At 43.6% G+C, this 18,487-nt stretch overlaps 1 long non-coding RNA gene across 1 annotated transcript; it reads left to right on the top strand.

Moving 5' to 3' along the window:
• Positions 1–10,555: 10,555 nt before the first annotated feature.
• LOC123602368 lies at positions 10,556–17,138 on the top strand. Its single transcript, XR_006714464.1, has 4 exons — positions 10,556–10,631; positions 11,228–11,332; positions 12,118–12,226; positions 17,028–17,138. It is a non-coding gene; the product is annotated as an uncharacterized LOC123602368 (long non-coding RNA).
• The last annotated feature ends 1,349 nt before the right edge of the window (positions 17,139–18,487 follow it).

An 18,487-nucleotide genomic window follows, 5' to 3' on the forward strand; every position in this document is an offset into this window, starting at 1 on the left:
TCAAACTCCCAAACCGCGAGATCCTGACCTGAGCCAAAGTCGGCCGCTCAACCGTGCCCCTAAACATTGATATAAATTAAAGTTACCTCCTCTTTTCAGTAAATGGTGTTGGGAAAACTGGACAGCCACATGCAAAGGCATGAAACTGGGCCTCTGTCTTACACCATCCACGAAAGTTAACTCAACATGGATTAAAGACGTCCGTGTAAGACCTGAAGCCACAAAACTTCCAGAAGAAAACATAGGTGGATAAGCTCCTTGACATCCATCGTGGCAATAATTTTTTGGATTTGGCAGTAAAAGCCTGGGCAACAAAAGCATAAGTAAACAAGTGGAACCACGTTAAACTACAAATCTTCTGCACGGCAGAAGAGAACACCAACAAAATGAGATTTTGCAAATCATATATCTGATAAGGGGTTACTACACATAAAACATATAAAGAACGCAGACAACCCAGTTGCAAAATGCCAAACTATCTGGTTCAAAAACTTAGAACTGCCATGTGATCCAACAATTCTCCTTCTAGGTATTTATTCAAAGAATGCAAAAACATGGGGGCGCCTGAGTGGCTCAGTCGGTTGAGCGTCCGACTTCGGCTCTGGTCATGATCTGGCAGTTCGTGAGTTCGAGCTCCGCGACGGGCTGTGTGCTGGCAGCTCGGAGCCTGGAGCCTGCTTCGGGATTCTGTGTCTCCCTGTCTCTCTGCCCCTCCCCCCGCTCATTCTCTGTCTCTCTCTGTCTCTCAAAAATGAATCAACGTTAAAAAAAAAAAGAAAAGAAAAGAATGCAAAAACCCTAACTCGAAGAGCTATCTGCATTCCCACAGTCATTGCAGCATTATTTACAGCAGCTAAGATATGGAAACCACCTATGTGTTCACCAAGGGATGCATGGATAAAGAAGATGTGATATATGTTACATCTATAATATATACAGTATTACTCCGCCATAAAAAAGAAGAAAATTTTGCTATTTGCAACAAGGATGGACCTTGATGGTTATCATACTAAGTGAAATAAGTCAAAGACAAATACCATATGAGTTCATATGTTGAATCTAAAAAAGCAACCCCCCAAAACCCAAGCTCATAGATACAGAGAACAGATTGGCGGTTGCCTAGAGGTGGAAGGTGGTGGGGGGGGGGGTGGATGAAATAAGCGAATAGGGTCAAAAGGTATAAACTTCCAGTTATAAAATAAATCAGTCCTCAGGGTATAATGTGCAGCACGATGACTATAGTTAATAATACCGTGTTGCATATGTGAAAGTTGCAAAGACAGTGTATGTTAAAATTTGTAACTACGTATGGCGACAGATGTCAACGAGACCTATTGTGGTGATCGTTTTTGCAATCTCTACAAACGTCGGAACGTTATGTTGCACGCCTGAAACAAATACGATGTTATATGTCAGTTATGTCTTCATAAAAAGAAAGCAGAAAGGTTTACTTCCTCTCTGGGCCCACTGTTACCACCTCAGACTAGGCCCATAATCTCACCTGGACTTCTGCAACATTTTCTATCAACTTCACCTGCCTGTAAGCTTTGTCTCTCTCTCTCTCTCTCTCTCTCTCTCTCTCTCTCTTTTTAATGTTTATTTATTTTTGAGAGAGAGAGAGACACGGATTGCAAGTGGGGGAGGGGCAGAGAGCGAGATGGAGATATAGAATCCAAAGCAGGCTCCAGGCTTCTAGCTGTCAGCATAGAGCCCAATGTGGGGTTCAAAGCCGATGTCAGATGCTTAACCGACTGAACCACCCACGTGCCCCAAGCTGCTATCAAACAGAGCATTCTGAAATTACGGTATGATATTGTGACTCCCCTACTTAAAATCCTCCAGTGGCACCTCAAAGACTATGGGACCAACCCAAATTCATCACTGCAGTGCAGATATGGGTGTCTCCATGATTTGGTCCCTGCCCCCTTTTAAGCCCCTTTTCCTGACATGCCCGCTGTATTGAGCTGTGGTTTCAAAAATGAATCGTAATCTTTCCTACATTCAGATCTTTGCGCACGCCGCGCTCTCTTTTGGGAATGGCTTCCGGCTCAGATTCATTCACTTCTGCTCCAAACCTTCGCTGATTTTTCTAGCCCAGAGTTGCTACATCCTCCTCTCTGTTGCAATAGCCAGAAATTTCCCAGATCGTGGCAATGGTTTTCTTACACGTATCTCATCTGCTAGATTGAGAGCTGCTTGAACCCAGGCTCAGGAGGATCTGTCTCTGTAGTCCTAGCTACATATCCTTTATTCAAGATGCTTCCTACATATCCTTTATTCAAGAAAGACTTTGGGGCGGGAGTGGACAATGGACCAATTAGGAGAAGGCTGCAGTTGTCCCGGGGAAGAAATGGCAAAGATCTGGACTATGAGGTAGAGGGAGATCTGGGTTTCACCTCTCTCAAAACCCATCCCCTCTGCATTGATTGATCGGTTGGTCAAGTGGGCACGTCCTCTGTTACCTGCCTGTCCACAGATATCGCTTGAAGCACAGCTTCCCCCCCAGAGTGGAGGAGCTGAGGGGCACCTGAGTGGCTCAGTCGATTAAACGTCTGACTCTTGATTTCTGCTTCAGTCATGACCTCACAGTTTGTGAGATTGAGCCCTGAGTCAGGCTCCGTGCTTTCAAAAGAAAAAAAGAGTGGAAGACCTGAACCAGGTCAGTGGCAAGGGGATGGGAAGGGAGGAGTGGGTTCAAGAGGTTTAAGGGATTATTGAAAAGTAGAATTAAGAGAAACAATTGTATGTGAAGGTCAAGGTAGAGAGAAAAATCCAGCACGAATTATCCCAGTGAGTCAGGCAGGAGAGCATGCTATTTCCACCTTTAACACAATCTATTTGTTATTCAGAAAAAGGGAAAAGTAACTGCTTACGCGTGGGTCATGCCCAAGCCAGTCTGAAGGCTTCAGAACTAACAGGGTAGCAACAGAGGCTGAAAGGTGGTCATGTAGAAACCGGAGGTCTGCAGTAAACTTGTGCTGGGTGAGCTCAGTCCTTCACAGAGGAGGAAGAAGAAGGGGCTTAGAGGGATTTGGGTTTCCTACCAGGGCAGAAAGATTTCTGATCCTGTCATGGCTCGAATGACAGAGTGGTCGTTCTGTTATTCTAGTCGGTGTCAAGGTGAGGGTTCCCTCCAAATTCCCTCTGGTTTTCTCTCCAAATATCTGGCAGTTCTGGAAAGGGCAAAACGTATTTATTTATCATTGTTACGTTTATACTGAGAGCATGTGGCTGTGTCTAAATGGGCGGTGTTTAACAAAGGTTAGTCTTTTCTATATTTTTGATCAATCTGATGACTTTAGGGGGATGGTAGAGGAAGCCACTCAGAGGTTGTATTTCACCAACCTCCAAATTCAGTTTGCAGATGAGAGAACGGAACCCCTAAGTTTGAATGGGCTGCTCCCCAGTAACTGTAGTACCAGAAATGCACTTCCCCCACCCCAGCCTTCCTATGACTCAGCTCTTGTACGTTTTTCATTGTTCCCTGCTCTCCTCCAGCCTTCACAACCAAATGCCTTCAGGATCAGAAAGCTGACACTCCAGAAGGTATGGCAGTTGGGTAAATGGTTTGAAGTTTTGGCTACCCACCTTGGTTTAGAAGACAGGTCTTGGTTTTAGGAACTGAACACCAATTTCAGCTTCAAGGAAAAAGTCTTCTGTGTCCAGATTTCCTACGCATTGTTAGAGGGTCGAGAGAAAGGCTGTTCGTGTTTTAGACAGAATGGACTTTAAAGCAGTGGTTTCAATGTTGACTATATATTGGAATCACTTCAGTGCTTAAAAATTCCCGATGCCTTGGTCCCACTCCAGAATTCGTAATTTAGTTGGCCCGGGGGTGCGGTGCGGGCCGCCCTGGGATTTTTGAAATAGCCTCACGTGTTCCCAGGACTAAAACCAAGGCTGAGAACCACTCTCTGGGATGTCTCGGCCTCCATTAGCTCTAAACAGTTCACAAGAGCTGTTGGCCTCACCTTGTGCAGGGGGCTGTTGGAGGCCTTGACGCGGAAATCGGAATGAGAACAAAGAGAGAGGAAGTTAAGACACAAGAAAGTATTCAGAATAAAGGTTCCTTATTAACCAAACCCAGTAAAGGAGGGAAAAGATGTTTTCATTTCTGCCAAAGGCCATATGCGAGTGCCTGTGGGGGAAAGCATATCCATAGCTTTGTGACTGAACCAATAATTCATATCTGATTCAGAAGCTGACGTTGTTGGATTATAGCTCTACAGCTGTTCGTAGTCTCAGCCCAGCCTTTCCCAACGGGACTCATTGTAGCAACACATCTCATTTATAGAACTCATATGCAGGGGCCCAGAGACCCCCAAACTGTAAATTAAAACCTTGTGTATATTACTTTGGTGAATTCAATTCCGAGGCATTTTGGCTTCTCCAAATAGGCCATTTTCACTAGAAAGCGGAGGGGGCCGGGAACACAATGGAAAGGAAGGAGGTCTTTTGTATTCACCCTTCCTATTTCTGGTTGGAGATCTTGACGCGCAGGTCAGAATGGAAATAACTTCTGATAAAATGCTGAGGCTTTGGTCAGGCGTGGTACTGGCATGCCATGGCGGGGGGAGTAGGGTGGGAAAACAAGGGAGCAGGAAAGACAGAAGGATGGAAATTTGGAGCCTGAGTGTTAGACCTAGAAAGTTCCTTGGAGACCACCTTCTGGTAGAAGACCAGCTCAAAAGGTATTTATTCTTAGAGGCTTTTCTGGAGGAGGGCTTTTTTTCCTCCAAGTTGACAGTAGGAAAGGAAACTGAGACCCAGAGAGAGGACATGTCTTGACCAAAGTCACACCATTAATTAGCGGATAAGGTGGCACTAAGAGCTATGTGTCCGGACGCATCATCCAGTGTCCCTCCCTCTTACCAGGTTGCCTTCGTGGTACTTTGGTGGTATTAAAGGAGACCTAAGGAGAGAGTGTTCTAGGTACTATTGCGAAGACTATTGCGAAGCCCATGAATCAGAAAAAATGGCCAGGAGTTTCAGGTCAAGAGAATTTTCCAGGCTTGTCCCAGATAAGATACTCCTAGGGCTTGAGGGTGATCCAAAAGTGGGGATAGATGTGGGGGACATTTTAGAGGGTGAACGAACCAGATCAATGACGTACTTACTGGATTTTGAAGAGGAAAAAGGATAGATCGGGCCGGGAGATGATGACTGTCTCATCTCCATGCCCCACAGATCTGCATGTGTCCCTGTCCAGTGTGTTGACTTAAACTACTCAGGTAATGGCTTCTATCATGTAGTTAGTTCTTCTCTATTTAGAACCAGACGTTTTCCTCTTGTCTCATATTATTAAGGAATCAAGGACTACCACCATCGCTCTTCTGCTTCCTAGGGTTTCCACTTTCATTGCTGTCCTTGATACTGTTGCTGATGTGCTATTTGGGAAGACCAGGCATTTATGCCCCAAACAGGTAAGTCCAGAGAAGTTTTCTCCCGCTCTTTCTAACTACCCCCACTCTACCGTATGTAACTGAAATTTATTTCTTAAGCATTTAAAGGAGAGCTTGCTGTGTACAAAGTACCATGCCGAAGCTCAAGGGCCAAAATGAAAAGCATCGTGACTATGCCAAGAGTTCAGGCAGTGGGAAGACCGTGAAAATCGGGGCACCAGAAGTGGCCCTGTGGAGGAAGCAGGTTTGAATCGATGCTGTGCAGGAGGGACATGGAAGGCCTCAGGGCAGGAGAGACAGCTTGAGCAGAGACGTGGATTGGGAAATGTTTTCGACATACTGGATGATGGTGGCCGGACCAGTGGCGAAAGCCTTTGGGAAGAAGGAAGTAGGGACCGGATCGCTCCTTGGGCATTGACTTGCTGTCCAGGTGTCGAGGCATAGCAAATGTGTTGGATGGAGCCATTTGCACCTTGTTCTAAACTATGTCACAACCCACACTTTGCACCAGTGGGATGGCTGGATGAAATTCTACTGCATCCTACGTCCGGCAAAGTGTGACTGCTGCTTTTTGGTCGGTGAACTGAATGGGTGGGAGGTGAAACCTCTGCACTTGGTCGCATTAGCACCTTGCTCCAAGCAACTCAGATACACTTCACAGCCTCCCCCCCCCCCCCCCACTCCCTTTTGGCCTGTGACCTGATGCATCCTCATAGATAAAAAGACTTCTAACACGGTCATTGCTAAGTGAATGGTTTTGAAATGAGGCCCATCTTGTGTTTGCTATCTTTGCGTCTGTGTTTCCTACTTGGAATTTCTTGGCCAACCACAGCCAACCACGCTGTGACCGACTCACGTCGGAAACACAACTGTTGGGTGACTGACTCTATCGTCTTCCTGCGAGACACCCTGCAGTTTTAACAGGCAAAACAAATCGGAATGAGAAGGGGGTGGCGAAGAAGAGTATGAGGGTCTGGGTGGTTTTTGGTTATGGGGCAGCCAAACAATTCCAAGTTAAACTTCTATGGTAATGTTCAGGGACTTCTTCTGAAGCTCACTCTGCCTCTTGATGATGGTGGAGTCTTACCCAGTTGGCCTCAGACAGTAGACCACGGGCTGACGTGGTTTGTGAATTCTATCTCCGCATGTCTCTACCTGGGTCTGGGCAAGGAGCTCAGGTTGGCTGTAGGGATGATAACGTGTTTTTCTTGCCCGACCTACTACTCACCCTCCAAGGCCAGATCGCGAGTTGTTTCTGCCACAAAGCCTGTCCCCATCGCTCCAGCTCGCTGAGATCGTCACCTATTTAAAATTCATAAATCTCATTGTCTGTACCTCTCACTTGCAAATAATTGCATATTATCTTGCCAAACCACTTGTCACGTTGTCTCTTCTCTAATGTAATCCTTATGCTGGTACTTACATTGGATATGTTGATGCTTTGTTCCTCCAGATTGGTTGCAAGCTCCGTGCGAGCAAGGGGCAGACCTACTGGTTCATTGTATATATAATCATGTTACTTTGCATTTCTCTGGCACTTTAGAGCTTACGCATCTATTACCTTATTCGCGCCTCACAATAATTCTGTCAGTTTAGAAGAGCCGGTGTCGTTAGTTTCCTCATTTCCCAGCCAGGGTAGCCTGGAGTTAAGAAGCATAAAATGTTTTGCCCAAAGTTACACTGTCCCATATTTTCTACGGGACAGGGCCATCGGAGATGCTCAATCAGTATCATTGATTTATCTGTTCATTAAATCCGGGCTCGGTTCCGCCACCAGTCTGATGTCTTAAGTAATAGGTTCTGAATTTGGGAGAGACGACTGGCTGGGAAAATCTCCTGAACTGACTGGCTGAATAGGCAACCTTCTGCTTCACCCTCAGTGTTTGAAATGCGCTTGGTAAATCAGGACAACACAGACAGATGATAGCTCCGATTTTTACCATGTGTCCCTCCTCCCTGTTTTCCTCCGGAGGATGTTGCTGAGAATCCCTTTTTGGCTGCTTGCTTTCCCTCTCCTTTTCACGCTGCCTGGAAAGACACAGGTGGGGGTCATGAAACAGTGGGTTTTTACATTCTTCTTTCCAGATGTCATCTATTTAGTTCTTGCAATAATACTTGGCAGCCATATTCGATGTTAGAAGTGTAAAGATTACTTGAAACCATATGACAGAACGGTTTTTCTTATGGAACCGACTGTTGAAAGAGGCTTTGGTAGTAAAAGTGGCACAACAAAAATGGAATTTGTAAAGGGGGATTTTATACCTTTGACATTTCCAGGAGGAGCCTGCCAACCTGAGAAGGACCAAAGTGCATGGTCCTAGGGTCCTAGGGTCCAAGGACCTAGGGCCCTTTCTGCCTCAGTGTGTGCAGCACAGAGGGAATCCAAGCGTGTGTAAATTAGCCGCCCCTTCCTGCCCCCCCCCCAGCGCCCCCCTCCCTGCTCCCACCCCCTCCGCGTCCCATTCTGTCCTTGGTGTATTCAGACGAAAGTAAAGTTTTCAATTTGTCGGAATTACCTGAGAAGTTGTAAGGATAAATGAGGTGTGAAAGCACTTTGAAAGTGGAGAACTGCTTTGAAGAATCCAGACCCAGTCTAAACAGAACCCCCTGTACTTTATAATCCAGGAAGAAAGCCGACAATGACAATGATTAAAATGAGATTGGGGAAGAGGTAGAGGAGAAGTGGGCTTCGAGGGAGTGTGTCCCTGGGTCAGAGGCAGCTTGGGGGCAGAAAGAAATGCTAAGGAGTTCCAAGATTTGAACCCAACCGTCACTTGCGTGCGCGGTGTAATGGGGATGATTCATCAGATGTCTGTGACTGTGTTTCCTTATCGGTGAAATGGTGATAAGCTTTGTAAACAGAAAGGCGCTATATGAAGGTAAGGGATTACAGTTGTTATTTAGAACAGTATCTTGCGGCTTTGACATGGGCTTTTATGAAGTGTGTTGTGGCTTTTAATGTTCCCATGGATGGTCCAGGAACCACAATATCTACAGTAATTAAGCAAAGACTCAGTTATGACCATTAGTTACTGTTTTAGAAAGGGAACCGATGACCTTGAGAAACCGTGCCCCAGCATTCCCTCAAAGACCCTGGCTCTTTCTAGGAAGATCTCTTCTTGACTTCTTGATCCCAGACATGCCCTGACTTTCCCTCCACCTCTGTGCTTTGGTCCATCCAGTTCTTCAGCCTGGAGGTGGGGTGGGGGGGTTCTGCTATAATCCTGTCCGGTCCGCAGGACTCCCTTGTGTCGTCAGTGAAGACTTTTTGTGAAGTCTTTCTTGGTGAATACCAAATGGTAGTGATTTGGAGTCTCTGCAAGGTGCCTGGTCTGGGCCACATGGTAGCCTTCAGGGCCCTGAATCAAGGATTTGGTACGGATTCAGAAAACAATTGGTGGCTGATGATGGGCTTCTCACCAAAGAGATTCAGAAAGGGGTTCTTAATTAATTTGTAGTTTGTCACAACATTAAATCCACCAAAATAGTTCATTCCCCTGAGCATTCTGGCTACTCCAGACCGCTCAATACAAATCATCTTTAATGTGTCTGGGTATTTTGTTGACTTTAAAAGAAGACGCCCAACTTGGCAAATTCGGAGACTACAAAAAACTTAAAGAAGAAGAGTATAATAATAATAATAATACAACATTGAGATACTGTGTTCTATTTTTACTGGGTATGAAAGTTTTGAGATTAAATTCTAACATATAATTTTACGACATTTTTCACTTAATAGAATATCAGAGGCATTTTCTGTGCCATTAAAAAATTCTAACAAAGGATATTTTTGATGACTACATAATGTTCCATCATATGGATGGGCCATAATTTACTAAACCATTACCTTCTATTGCTCATTTAGATTAGATCCAATTTTCATTTATCATAAATGATTCGTACATGAATATATATATTTTTCAGTTTTTTTAACGTTTATTTTTGACAGAGAGAGAGACAGGCAGAGCATGAGTGGGGGAAGGGCAGAGAGAGAGGGAGACACAGAATCTGAAACAGGCTCCAGGCTCTGAGCTGTCAGCCCAGAGCCCGGCGGGGGGCTTGAACTCACGGACTGCGAGATCATGACCTGAGCCGAAGTCGGACACTCAACTGACTGAGCCACCCAGGCGCCCCTCGTACATGAATATATTTAAAAATATCTTTGTGCTTCACATTTTTCCTTAGGATACATGGATAGAACTAAAACCACTAAGGCACAAACTTTTTTTAAGCCTCTGGGTGCATTTTCCCAAATTATTTTCCAGAAAGACTGAAACAATCACATCTATTTTCATTAATGGGTTTTAGAGTGCCCATTTCATTGTATTTACTCTACATTTTATTACTTCAACTGTCTGACCAACTTTTTTAGAGGGTGTTTTGGATCAACCGTGGTTTGTTTTGTTTTGAAAGAGAGAGAGAGACAGAGAGACAGAGACAGAGAGAGGGAGGGCGAATGGGGGAGGGGCAGAGGGAGAGAGAGAATCCCAAGCAGATTCCTTGCTCAGTGTGGAGCCACTCAGGGCTCGATCCCACGACCCAGGATCATGACCTGAGCTGAGTCAGACGCTCAACTGACAGACCCCTCTGGGCACCCTGGATCAATCTTGTTTTAACACATGATACTTATTTAATGTTAGTCATTTATTTCTGGAAGGTTTTGGTGAAATGATAGATGTCATCTTCTGAATTGATGTGCGGTGCCACTAATACAATCCTGGTGGGTATGACGTTAACTCTAAATAATACAGACCTTAAAGTGGTATGCAAGTATGCCCTTTTGTGCTGGTGGCTCTTTTATTTCCCAAGAAACAATAGAATTTAGGCAACTCACAGATCTAAGAAGATGTCTACTGCAGCAATTTAGGACGGAAACAGTCTTCAGTAAACACAGCAATGTAAGGACGCGGACTAAAATTGAAGGATAAATCGAGCACTTATTAAAAATGAGAGAGGAGATTCAAGCCCATTGTGTAACTATATTAGCAATGTTTTTTGCCTGCGGTGAATTAGCAACTCAAAACTGAAGGTGTGCGTGTGTGTGTGTGTGTGTGTGTGTGTGTGCATATACACTATTACATGTGTCTGTATCCATTTATTATTATTACTTGTATTTCTTCTAAAGCTTTTATGTCATTATTTTCTTTTCTTCCAGGTCATAAGGGGACCACTGCCTTCCGAATGAATATGAGTATCTTCATGGAAAAAATATTTTGAGAGGAAAAAAAGGTTACTGAATTTATTACTTTTTAAAATTTTTCTTAAGTTTATTTACTTATTTTTTTTTTGAGAGAGAGAGAGAGAGAGAGAGAGAGAGAATGAGAGTGTGCGGGCAGGGAAGGGGCAGAGAGAGAGGGAGAGAGAGAGAATCCCAAGCAGGCTCCACACTGCCAGTGCAGAGCCTGATGTGGGGCTTGAACCCACGAACCAGGAGATCATGACCTGAGCCAGAATCAAGAGTCAGACGCTTAACTGACTGAACCACCCAGGTGTCCCCAAACCACTGAATTTATATCAGAAAATCCAGTGGAAGTGATCAGGACAGCAAAGTGGAATCACAGTTCTTAGGAGCAAGAGGGAATTAGAGATAGTATAGTCCAACCCTTCTTTTTATAGATGAGGAAATTGAAGTCTCTTGAGGTTAAAATAATTCATCTAAAGAAAGAGAGCAGGGTGGGTCCAGACATGGGTCTCAAACCCAGGTCTCCCTGTTTCAGGTGTAGTGTATTTTCTACAAAACCACTCTGTCTCTCAACAAGTAATTTTGTTAGCAGGCGGTATTGCACGGAGATTTGTGAACTCTTCTTTATATTTGTCAACTCAAGAACTTTGGCTGGGTGTGCGGAATGGAGAACCCTTTGTTCTATTATTTATGGAGACATCACAGAACAGCCGGTTGGAGCTAAGGAAGCACCAAAATAATGTACCAGGTGAGAATCCTCCCTTGTTCTCTGAGATCCTGATGGCGTACCCCAAAAGACATTTTATCACTGGTAATTCTGCGTTGCCATTTGGGACTAATCAGAGTGAAATCATGCGCTGAATCATTGAGCTTTGTTATATTTAACACAACTGCTACCTCACCTTCTCCAAATGCATCCAGTGTGAATGTTATGAGTAAGGACAAAGATTTTGGATGAAAGGGTTATGGATTCACATGAACATTAGGCATCAGTGGGCTTGTCTCCAGGAAGCTATTTGGACTGAATGACCAAAAGGCTGGGACCTGGTTTCCTGGAGCAAAATGAAGAAGAAAATGACAACAACAGTTCGCATGATTTAGCGTTGAGGTACTTAATAACAGAGCAACATGAGGGCTTTTCGAGGTGGTTTGTTTTGTTTTGTTTTGTTTTTGTTTGTTTGTTTGTTTTTGCTTCAGTAATCAACATTACTTCAACAGATTCTTGTTCAGTTTTGGTTACAAATATCTCTGTCGAAATTTTCATTCATAAAGTTAAGTAGACAAAAGCAGGCATGCCATACTTCTAGCACTATTTCTGTCCCCTGTCCCCATTCCTGACTCTCTGATCCACTTCCCTGGCTTATCTGAATACGTTTGTATCTCAAGTCTTCCTGGTAGAGACGTGACCTTTGTTGAGTTTCCATCCTAAGGGGAGAAGAGCAAAGAGGCCACAAAAAAACTAATATTTTCCTTTTGTATAACTCGTCTAATTTAATTCCCGATTGCCACCCTCATTTCCATCTTCATTTTTAGGCTAACCAATCAGAAGGCCATGGTCCCCCTTGGCTGCCTGTTTATCCAGACACCGGAAGAATTACTCAAGACCTAACTTTCTTTTTATTGCACTTCTTAGGAGTACCAGGTAATAAATCAATTGGGCAAGGACAGATACAGAAAAGCAATATTTAAAATGACTTATGATGTAAAAGAGATGACTTTGCTATTATGTTTTATCAAAGGCAGCCACTAACAAGCATAATGTAATTCACAATGCTTAAGCAGGGTGACTTTAATTGCAATGGTCATTAAATTCACAGGACCATTAAATGCATTAAAGGAGGGAGCCAGTGAGCTATCATGAATGAAATAAGGCCCCCACTCACCCCACTTCACCCTATTTAACTGGAATTGAACTTAGTCCGGGTCTCTGATATGTCACAACCCTTGACTTCCTCTCCTCCTTTCTCTACAAAGTTGCTGTGGCTGTTTCAGAACAGCTCAAACACAGAAGCATTCAAGGGGAAAGACAGGCAGACAGAGGTATTATCAAACGACATCGAAATGCACTAGTGGATTAAATTTTGCCTATTACGTTTTATAGCATTTTCAAGTTTGAAGTCTACTCACATCTAGTTTTGATAAGTTTGTCATCTTCAGAAGCTGACATAAGAAAAGAACTACTAGCATCAAAAATTTCCGTCTCCCCAGTAATGACAGAAATGTAAACTGAAACGTATCAAATTGATCAAAACTAGAAACACAATGATTATTCCTATTGGCAGGAAGTCGTCACTTTCTCACCTTGTTGTGGGACGTTAAACATGAATAAAAATTTCTGGAAAACTCTTTGGTACTGTGTATCAAAAAACTTAAAAAAGTGTTCTTATATATCGACTCAGAACTTGTGTATCTAGGAAATTATCATCAAAAACGATGAAGATTTAAGTATAAGGGGAAACGTAAAAAGAAATTGGAAATAATGCCCTAATTATCCCACACTAAGAGATTGAGTACATAAAGTAACAGAGACAATAAATGAATATTATACACAGATTTAAAGCAGTGTCTTAGAAGTGTACTTACTGAGAAGGAAAAGACATTAACGACATAAAGTGATGAAATGTGTACCACAAAACCTTATGAATGGCATGGACCCATTTTTTTAAAAATGTATTTTTTTTTTTTTTTGAGAGATAGAAAGAGAGCATGAGTGGGGAAGGGGCAGAGGTAGAGAGAGAGAGAGGGGGGTGGGGAATCCTAAGGAGGCTCTGGACATAGGGCTCGATCTCACAACCATGAGATCATGACCTGAGCCAAAATCAAAAGTCAGAGGTTTAACGGACTGAACTACCCAGGCACTGCTCTAAGAGCATATTTTTAACGCATATCTACCTTTACATAGAAAAGAGTGGGGATTTATGTTCGTTTTTTTTTTTTCTCTTCAATTTCATCTTTCAACATTCATATCTTTTCACCCTACTGTTCTGACATATTGGGGTTATTTCAGGGTTGTTGGTTTTTTTTTAAATTTTTTTTAACGTTTATTTCTTTTTGAGACAGAGAGAGACAGAGCATGAACAGGGGAGGGGCAGAGAGAGAGGGAGACACAGAATCTGAAACAGGCTCCAGGCTCTGAGCTGTCAGCACAGAGCCCGACGCGGGGCTCGAACCCATGAACTGTGAGATCATGACCTGAGCCGAAGTCGGATGCTTAACCGACCAAGCCACCCAGGTGCCCCTATTTCAGGGTTGTTTTTACGCAAATGCTCTTTCTCTCTTTTTTCTGGGTCTTCTAGAACATTGTTCTCAACTTAGAACACTGTCTCTTCTGTCCTCCCTTTTGCACAACCACCTCAAGCTTGGCCCAGGTCTCACATTAAATATTTTCTACTCCAGAAATCCTTTCTTGACCTCTCAAGTCTGAGCTGGGTTCTCCTTCAACTCCTATTCCTATTCCACAGTATACCTTTTGTATCATTGTAAGGGCCTGTTTACTTGTTTGTATCATCCATTCTTTCTGGGAGGACAGACTGTATCTAGATCCTTATCTATATGTGGTCGTTTCTCTTCAAGATGGCCACCATCAAGTTCTTCCCTTCCTGTATCTGCGTGCCACACCCCCTGTGGAAAAGTGAAGCCTATTCCTTCCCTCACTTTGAATCTGGGTGGGCTTTAATGATTCCCTTTGACTAAGAAAATGTGGTAGAAGTGATGTGCAGGGACTTCTAAGTCTTCCAGTTGGGTTTCTTGGAACACTTGCCACGGTGAAGTTGGTCATCTCATAAGGACTACAAATACTGTGAGATAGCCGTGTTGTGAAAAATCCAAGCAAAGTGAAGAAGCCTCAGAATATGAGACATCCTGTGGAGGGAAGGTGGGAGGGGGAATGAGAGAGCAAGATAGAGAAACAGATGGAGAGAGGCAGAGAGAGGCAGAGAGAGATAGAGAATGGCCAAGGAGCCCTGAGGTTCTAGACATTTGAGGGAAGATGCCACCTTCGAAGTAAACCCTCCAGCTCACCACACCAACAAATGCCAAGTGCATCCAGCTCAACCAGTCCCAAATCCTTGACTCTCAAAACTCATGAGCAAAATTAAATTGCTGCCGAAGCAACTACATTTTGAGATAGCTTATTACATAGTGATAGATAACTAACTGTAACATCAGCCTGGCATGTATTGAGCCTTCCATAAATATCTATTAAAGGAATGCATAATGGGAGTTTTTACTTCATTCCTCACCCCACCCACTTTCTTGTTTCCTTGTCATGTGAATCAACCATAAACCATAACATCTTTTCAGTTTCAAGAGATCTGAAAATGGCAGATTATGGCCAGCTGACCAGAGAATATCTCTGATTTAGCCCAGTTCTGCACAAGTGTCCTAAATTCTTTCTGGCAGAGTAGCTTTTCCATGACAGCCTCTGTCTCATGGAGAAATGAATACTTATCTGAAAGCCTAGCGCCAGGGTAGAGGGAAACGGACACATAGTACTTGATTTCTAATCTCCGTTTCTAAAACTTCAAATGGTCCCTGGAAGGGTCTATCAGTTCACCTTAGCGTTCTCTGAGCTCATCATTGCCTGTTATTTGGGGAAGAAAAAACATTATGCCCTCTTTTTTTTCTTATAGCACAGTCTCAGGTTCTTAAGGTTAAGAGTATGGAAGGTCTTCATTTTTGTTTTAAATGAGCTTCTATAAGTTGAGAGGAAAATACCTCCTGGCTCATTATGACGTGGCAGGGAGTGGGGCGTTGTACTAACATCCTTCACATGAGTGTTTCTTTCCAGTCTGGGCCACACCTAGGTTTTGTTTATGAAGCCGAGGGAGAGCAATTACTGTCAGTGATGTTTCTAAACTAGGTGAAGCATCTGTGTCTAGGATGAATTAGGTGTCCTGGATGGATGGAGTGAAATGCCCTTTAGTGACAAGTGGAGGATTAACTAGATGGTCTGGGCTAACACTTTTTAACTCAAGAATTAAGTGGCACAAAGGGTTTCTTCTTGGTGGGCTGAGAGCATTGAGGGTCGTTCCAAATCCTACCATTTTTGATCCCATTATTCCATAGGTATGTCCCTACATTCTAGATCCTCTGAGAACAAAGTAACATAAATGGTGAATAAGCGAATTCATGAATGGATAAATGAATTCGATACATAGCTTTACTTTTTTATGTGGTAAAATATGCATAAGATTTAATATTTTAGCCATTTTTAAGTTTATAATTTGGTGGCATTGAGTACATTCACAATGTTGTATAACCATGACCAGTGTCGTATTTCCAGAACTTTCCAACATCACTACAACTTGATTCTTAAAACACCTCTCGTAACTATTCAAAGGCTGTTTATTTTTTCCTATTTCTAGATTCTAAATGTTTGATATAGCCAAATAACTGACTTTGGGATAAGTGCCTTATTTTCAAAATCCTCCATGGACGAAATCTTTCAGAAACGTGTTCCTTGGACTTCTCAATGTAGTGGTCAGGTCGGTGGTTTTAAATCCTCTGAGAAGAGTTAGCATCCAAAAGCCTAACAACGGCCGGGACACCTGGTGGTTTAGTCGGTTAAGCAACCGACTCTTGATTTTGGCTCAGGTCACGATCTCACATTTTGTGGGTTCGAGCCCCGCATCAGACTCCGCGCTGGCAATGCAAGCCTGCCTGGGATTCGCTCTCTCTCCTCTCGCTGCCCCTCTACCCCTCTCAAAAATAAATAAATACACTTAAAAAAAATGAAAAGCCTAACAGCTGCAGTTGGCGAGTCATTCAGATCGGTTCCGTACTGGGGGTGAATATTGCTGTCTGCTCAGTGCCTATTCTCCTGCTGTCCCTTGCTAATGAACTCTGCACCCCTGGCCACAGGGCGATTGTGGTGATCATGTGGTCCAGGCGGGCCGTTCCTAGTACCTCACTCACAGACCACAGTGATTGGTCCAAGGGATGGGCAAAAGATCCAAAACCATGTTTGGAATTTTTGTCGGGGGATTTTTCAAATTTCAGTTGGGAGAAGAGGGCCTTTATTTACACCTCTGGTTTTAGAGCATTTGGGATACAAAGTTGGAGTAGCCAGCAGCCATAAATACCAGTCTGTTAGGTAAGATAGTTTGAGAGAATAAATCTAATGTTCGGAGGGAAGCAGAAATGAGAGATGAACAGAGAGACCTTTTAGAACATTTGATCCTTGGTTTAGTTGTCCCTAAGGCCATGTCTCCCCCTGCCTTTTATGCTATTGGATTATTATTAATCCCCCCCCCTTTTGCTTAAGTTGTTTTGAGTTGTGTTTCTGTCCCTTGTGACCACAAGTCCTGGCTGAAACAGCAGGGTTTAGAATTGTAGACAAACTAGATATTTCAATCAATAATATAGATGGAATCAGTGTTGGTACCCTGTGAGTTTATGGGATAAACCCATGGATAGTGTTTCCCATGTTCATCTACCCACAGGTCCAACCATCGGCTCGTCCAGCTCCGGTCCCATGGGGATCACATACGTGTGAGTACAAAGCGACATTTTATTGATTTATTCTTATTTTTTTAAATTTTATTTGTTTTTAATTTGAGAGAGAGAGAGAGAGAGAGTGAGCGAGCGTGAGTCGGGGGGAGGCATAGAGGAGAGAGAGAGAGAGAGAGAGAGAGAGAGAGAGAGAATCCTAAGCACGTTCCACGCTCAGCGTGGAGCCCAACACAGGGTTCCATCCCATGACCCTGGGATCATGACCTGAGCTGAAATCAAGAGTCGGACATTCAACCGACTGAGCCACCCAGGCGCTCCCAAAGCTACACTTTAAATTGCTATAATGTTTTCTGTCTTCTGAGATCTTCATTGGCCCAAATTGTTAGCACGCCATTGCAGGGAACGGAAGGCACTGCATCCATTTAAGCAGTAAGAGATTTAATGAAAGGACTTGGGTGCCTCTGGAATTGTTGGATGTGCTGCAGGATCGCGCGGTAGGGTGGGCCTCCGGGAATAAAACTGGGCGATTGGTGCACCCAGGGAGTGTCTACTTGTGCCACAGTCAGAGAGGAATCAGGAGGCTACCCCTGGAATCAGGAAGCCGCTCCAGATGTCTTCATAGTTGTCTCTATTACCCTTAAAGCTGGTGATCAGGAAACTTCATTCTGTTGCAGAATAATCCCAGTCTCCACCGCTGTCCTTTGCTAGTGGCAATAGCAGAATGTAGGAAAATGGATTTCACCTCACTTCCACCTTATGAATCTTGTGGGGGTATCTAAATGCCTATCATGTTAACTGGGTAAAAGAATCTGTGTTTAGAACAGAGGCGGGGTAGGGGTGCCTGGGTGGCTCAGTTGGTCGAGCGTCCGACTTCAGCTCAGGTCACGATCTCACTGTTCATGAGGTGGAGCCCCACGCCGGGCTCTGTGCTGACAGCTCAGAGCCTGGGGCCTGTTTCGGATTCTGTGTCCTCCTCTCTCTCTCCGCCCCTCCTGTGCTCACACTCTGTCTCTGTCTCTCTTTCAAAAGTCAATAAACATTAAAAAAGAAAAGAAAAGAAAAGAACAGAAAAGAAGAGAAAAGAAAAGGAAAAAAGAAAAAAGAAAAGAAAAGAAAAGAAAAGAAAAGAAAAGAAAAGAAAAGAAAAGAAAAAACACAGTTGGGATAAACCTGCTTTCTGTGCTGGTTAGACCCCATTTTGCATTTAGTTTTGGGGTAGCCTACTTCGCGAGGGGAAGAGATAAATAATGTATTTGGGGATGGCAGACATGATGATGGAGAAACCAAAAACCTTGTTATGGAAGGAGTAACTGGGAATATGTAGCTGGGAGAGAGAAGACTCAAGAAGGCTCTCCCAACTTTTGCTAGATATTTGATAGGCTAAGTTCTTCATGGTCCTTAAGGGTAGGATGAAAACTATAGGACAGGGATTTTAATGGACATTAGGAAG

This window comes from Leopardus geoffroyi, chromosome D1 (genome assembly GCF_018350155.1).
Source record: "Leopardus geoffroyi isolate Oge1 chromosome D1, O.geoffroyi_Oge1_pat1.0, whole genome shotgun sequence".
In the NCBI taxonomy this organism is placed as follows: Eukaryota; Metazoa; Chordata; class Mammalia; order Carnivora; family Felidae; genus Leopardus; species Leopardus geoffroyi.